Source organism: Rousettus aegyptiacus, unplaced genomic scaffold (assembly GCF_014176215.1).
Source record: "Rousettus aegyptiacus isolate mRouAeg1 unplaced genomic scaffold, mRouAeg1.p scaffold_m13_p_7, whole genome shotgun sequence".
Lineage (NCBI taxonomy): Eukaryota > Metazoa > Chordata > Mammalia > Chiroptera > Pteropodidae > Rousettus > Rousettus aegyptiacus.
In genome coordinates, this window is record NW_023416310.1 from 107,224,019 (window position 1) to 107,230,018 (window position 6,000).

A 6,000-nucleotide genomic window follows, 5' to 3' on the forward strand; every position below is an offset into this window, starting at 1 on the left:
AGGGAGTTTGTCCTTGCTCAAGACTATGCCCTGGGTAGGTGGCACGAGAATGTCAGATACAGGGATATTTTAATATTCAACTTTGCAGGTAGAACTGTATGGGGGTTGGGGAGTGGGAATCTAGTCTTAAAAAAGAGCTTGTCCCAGCAGAAGGTCGTAGGATGGGTGGTCAGATAGGTGTCATTCTACAAGTAGTAATCGACTTCGGGTGAGGTGAACACTTCCTGGCACAGCTGAGGTAACACTGTGTCCTCTCCCTTGTCTTGAGTTCAGGACCAAGACACTGATTATGAAGCCATAAGGAAAAGAACTTGCTAGAAAAATATAAAACATTTGTTACCAAGTACACAAAGTATTAGAAAAATTGGCAATTCAAGTTAGGTCTGGGGGAAAGGCAAAGATCCACTCACTGGTCATTCATTAGATACACTAAGCCAGAGCACCCACGGTTAGAGAGTGTGCAGTTTTGTCAGGCACGTGAAACTGACAAAGAGCGACGGCTCACTTGCTAAATCAGAAAACCAGCTTCCACAGATACCACTATAAATACACATTCTATAACCATAATGCAATTAAGGTACAAAGCAATTTAAAACCATGGAAACTCTAGAAATTATTAATAACATAACTTAAAGTAACTCATGGGTGACAACAAAATCATAATAAAAGCTAGAAAGTAGAATAGAACAATAGTAAAACTAATAAATTTGGGCTAAAATCAAAAACATGGACAACTCCAAATGTTGATGAGGATGTGAAGCAATGGGAACACTCATCATTGCTGGCGAGAATGCAAAATGGTACAGCTACTTTGGAAGGCAGTTTGATAGCTTCTTACAAAACGAAACAATTTTATCGTGTGATCTAGCAATTGTCTCTTTGGTATTTAATTTAAAGAGTTGAGAACCCATTTGTACAAAAACCTCTGCACACAGATGCTTATGGCAGCTATACTCATAATTGCCCAAACTTGGAAGTGATGTCCATCAAAAGGCGAGTGTACAATCAAACTATGTGGTACATCCATGCAATACATAGTATTCAGTGATTAAAAAGAAGTCAAATATCAAGCCATGAAAAGTTATGAAGAAATCTTAAAAGCATAAGTGAAGCCAGTGTGAAAAGGCTCCATGCTGTATGTGTGTATGGTTCTGATTATATGACATTCTGGAAAAGACAAAACTTTGGAGACAGTAAAAAGATCAGCTGTCCAAGGTTAGATGAAAAGGAGGAATGAATGGAAGCACATGAGAATTTTAAGGCAGTGAAACTATTTGTATGATATTATGATGAAGGAAACATGATGTTAGATATTTATTAAAACCCATAGAGTGCACAACAGAAAGCGTGAACTCTAATATAAACTATGACATTTCTTTAATAATAATTTATCATCATTGGCTCATCAGGTATAGCAAATGTACCATACAGTGCATAGTGTTAATAATGGGCATGTGAGAACTCCCTGTACTTCTATTCGACTTTTCTGTAAACTCAAGCTGCTCTCTTAAAGCTTATTAATCTTTAAAAATGAAAAGAATACTACATTTCATGCAACATTTACATGATGCATGTAAAGCAGTGCTTAGACAGAAATCTTTATCCTTACATGCTTATGATCAAAAGGATAGTCTGACAGTTAGCTGAGCAAAGCATCTAACTCAAAAGCCAAAAAAAAAAAAAAAAAAAAAAGCAATTGGTGCTCCACAGTGAGATGATAGCTGTGGGCGGGAGTCCCTGCTCTCTATTCCTAACAGAGTGGAAGTAGAGATGAGCAGTAAATTGATAGCTTCCACTGAGTAAATGGAGTAAGTGCCCAAGAGGTAAGAGTGCTGGCTCCTGGAGACACAGAAGTGAAGTATCCGCAGGGACCAGGTTCTGGGCAGATCCCAGCAGAGCAAACAGCCAAGTGGATCCTCGAGACTAAGAAGCTTTAAGTAGGAAATGGTTTTCCAAGCTGAAGGTTCTTATAGATAACAATAATAAGGAATGCAGCATTAGTATATATTTGGAAAACAGTAAAGAAATTCCAGGAGTGTAACAAAAGCTTCATTTAAGGGAGGATCAGGAAAAAAGACAAGAAGCAGGGATGTCTTCATTCCTACGCAACACATTCAGTTTTACCTTGACGCTTATGAAGAGCCTCTAACAAATTTTAGGAAGAGGAAGGGCTGTGATTGGCATTTAGAAGCATTGCTTTGCCAATAAAGTGTAAGCGATGTGAGTTTTATAGGAAAGAGATGAGAAGAGACCCTACAACGAATCCCCCAAGAAGAGTCACACTGAAGTCTTTCCCACTGAGATCAGGAGCAAGACAGTGTCGCCCGCTCGCGTGATATTCAACTTTTTAATGGAAGTTGAAACTAGCATAGTAAAGTAACAAAAAAAAAAGAATAAAAACATAAAATTTAAAATTAATGCCACCATTATTTTCAGATGATATTATTTTGAGTGTAGAAAATTCAAAAGAGTAGGTAGATAAAAGAAACTTTAAAAGGCCCATTCGGGGTGTTGATAAAACAAAGCAGAAAGATTGGTCATACAACAATATAAATATACTTAATGCTGAAAGAAAAAAATATATTTGAAAGATATTTTAAAATTCTTTCTGGCATCCATGGATTCAAAGCAACTGGTTCAACAGTGGTGCTGTTAACTGAAGACTGGAGCGAAGCAAACAAATATCTAATATGATGTTAGGTGGTGGTACTATATGCAAAAGAGGAACTGAAGCAGGGTCAGAGGCTCATTGTGCCAGAGCTGGGTTGGAGAGCTGAGCACTGGTGATTTTAGATAAGATGCTCATAGCGCCAAAAAGGCATTAATAGGTGCCCCATGTCAAAGGGGGGTGTCCATGGGCAAAAAAAAAAAAAAAATTGGGAAACAGTAGGTTAGATAAAATTGAAATTACAGCAGGACTTCTCAGAACCATAAATCATCTAATGACATCATGAATCCAAGAAGGGGAACAAAACATGTAAAGGCTAGACTCTTGTGGTCATGTGTTCCCCTTGGAAATAGGGTTCTAGGGAATGCTGGTATAGACAGAAGAAGGCTGTTGGTCCTTCACGGTCCCCACCTCCTGGTGCATGAGACTCTGCTCTGTGAACCCCTATGATCTCTCAAGCCATCTTCCGGTGTTTTCCTTCCTGCCTAGATATGTCACCATCTCCCAGCAGCAGCCCAGAGGAACACATCTGGTTGTGAATTTGTGAAACCCAGAGGCCCACTCAGTGGGGTGAATCTGCAGAACCTGTCTATGCATCTAGCAAATGCCCTCACTTTCTCTCTCCTTCTCTCCAAAACATGATCAAAGCCTTTCTCACTTAACACGACTTCTAAGTTTCCTGAACTTAGGAAAGTCTGCCTTCATCTTTATACTGAGAGTGACCTGAACTGTTTACCATCCTTTAGCTTATTGAGGAGTGATTGCTGTGACAAGGTCTAAGGATATACTGCTCCCCCAACCATGCCTTCTCTCTGCTTCTTTTTAACTTTCCATTTGGAAATGTGCAAACATATACAGAGTAAAATGTAATGAACCCAGATGTCTCTATCACTAGCTTCAAAAATTACCATCTCCTAGTCACCTTCTGCCATCTAAATTCCCACCAACTTCCTCCCAACCCTCCACATAATTTTGAAGAAAAATCAGACACTATATTATTTCACCCATAAATATTTCAGTGTATATCTCTAAAAGAGGATACTTTTAAAAAATAACTATAATGCTGTTATTTATTTAAAAGATCAACAACTTATTTCATACCATCAATATAGAGTTATTGTTCTCACTTCCCCAATTGTTTTACACAAACATTATGTAGATATATTTAGTCTGTGTGTTTAGTCAGCACCCAAATATATTCCAAATAGTATAATTAGTTGATATTTTTTTAGTACCTTTTAATCTGTCAGCTCTCTCCTTTTATTTTTCCTTGCTGTTTTTCTTTAAAAAACTGAGTCATTTTTATGGTAATTTCCTACTCTGTATGTTGCTGACTAAATCTCTTTTAACGTATTTCTCTCTTCCTATATTTTTTGTTTGTTTTGCCTAGATACATCTATTAGGGATGGCAATGACATTAGGGTTCCCTCAATACCCCACTAATTATCATGAAAGTTTTTATAAGGAAACTTCTCATCAAGTATTTGGTTATACTTACATGTAGGATAAATGTTTGATTCCCCCCTTTTATTTACCAGTTTTCAAAATAATGAGGTGGTTCCTTGGCACCTGTTGACCCCCCTCACACACACAAAAAAACAGTACCTACCAAGAAGGACTCCTGATGGCTAACTAGACAGAAATTTAAAAACAGAGCCTAGCAGCCATTTCTAAACGAGGTCTCTCACACAAGCCATGTGTGAGGGAGAAGCCTGCGCCTGCACAAAGCTCCCTGCCTCCTGCACTCAACTGCCTATCTCCTGCACCTGTGCTTCTTCTAGCTGATCCAACTCTTACAAAGGAGAGCCTGTAATTCTATTTCAACCAATAGGACTGAGACTTTCCCTGGCCAATCAGAGTGCCCAGCTAGAGCTTCATCAGCATTTTCACCGACCAATCATAACAGCCCTATTTTGACAAGTCAGGAAAGTGATTTACTATATCAATCAAAATGCAAAGATTTGGAGTCTTCATTAGCATGAGGACGAACTAATCAAGGATCTGGGCTGGGCCTTCTCAATATATAAGTCATCTCCCCTCCAATTCTGGAAGCACACTTTCCTTTTTCACCAAAGAGTGGGAGCTTGTTTCCCTTGTCAAAGTTGAAACTTTGAAGATGTTTTCCAGGCGATCCAGACCTGTCTAGCGGGAAGGGGGCCACATTAAAGGGTTACCTTGCTAATGAGCTGTTCCATATCTGTGCTTGATTGCAATTGAGTTGTTGGTATTAAGTTTCCTTCTTCAGCATGCCCCCAAACAGAGGATTCCTGTTGACATTGAATTGGCACCTATAAGTTGACCCACCAAGTGAGGTTTAGGGTGATTTTTGGTGCCATTATGAATTGTGGATTTAAATAGATTAGATGTGGTTCAGCCCACTGTGGATGTAATTCTCACTTAAGCTCAAATGGGTTTGGCCAAAGGGAGCTGCCTCAGGATGGCCCCGATTCCTCTTGCCTGACCCAAGTGTGTCAGGCTCACTCAATCTGCTGTTTCTCCAAGGACCCCTAGCTCCTTTGTGTGGCCACTGGAATTTATATTTTTACATTTCTATGCCAAGACTGCAGAAACTCAGAAAGTGCTTGTCCTCATTCTGCAGAAATTTCAATTCATTCCTAACACTCCACAGCCCCTCTGGTTTTTAGGTTTAAGTTTGAAACATTCTAACCTAGATCTGAGACTAAAAACTTAAACTCTATGGGCCAAAGGGCAGCAGAGTAGCTTGAACCTGTGAGACAAAGTCCTCCTGGTCTCCTAGAGCAAATCAGAAGAGTCAGAGGTGAGGAATGGAGTTTTCCTGAGGTGCAGACTCCACCCAATGGCTTCTGGTTGGGATCTGGGAAGTCACACCTGCAGTGTGAGCTCCACAAAATCCTTTTCGGAGAAGAAAAATTTCCAAGTGGCAAGCTGGGATTTTTTTTTTTCCCCTGGAAAGCCGAGTTATTTAAATAGAGATAAACCGCAGAAGAGATTGTTGACTTTCACCTTCTTTGTGCAGCCATTCCTGCCTCTGCAGGGGACCAGAATATACCACTCCAAAATATGCCATTTTGACATGAGCATTATTTTGAGCTGAAAGCAATTGAGAATCACCAGATACAGAAAGAGTTTTCTGCCCTCCCCTTATCCGCTTGAGAGCAGGGCATAAATTTCCTGTGTGAAGGTCTGCTTCCTGCTCCTGCACCAGAAAGAGGAGAACAACTCTTTATCACCAGTGACAGAGTCAGCACTCCAGATAAGTCTGCACAAACACGCTTACCAAAACAACTCTTATCTTCCCTTAGTTACCCCATATAGTTCCTAGTCACTTCCGCAGAAATCATCCCTTAAAC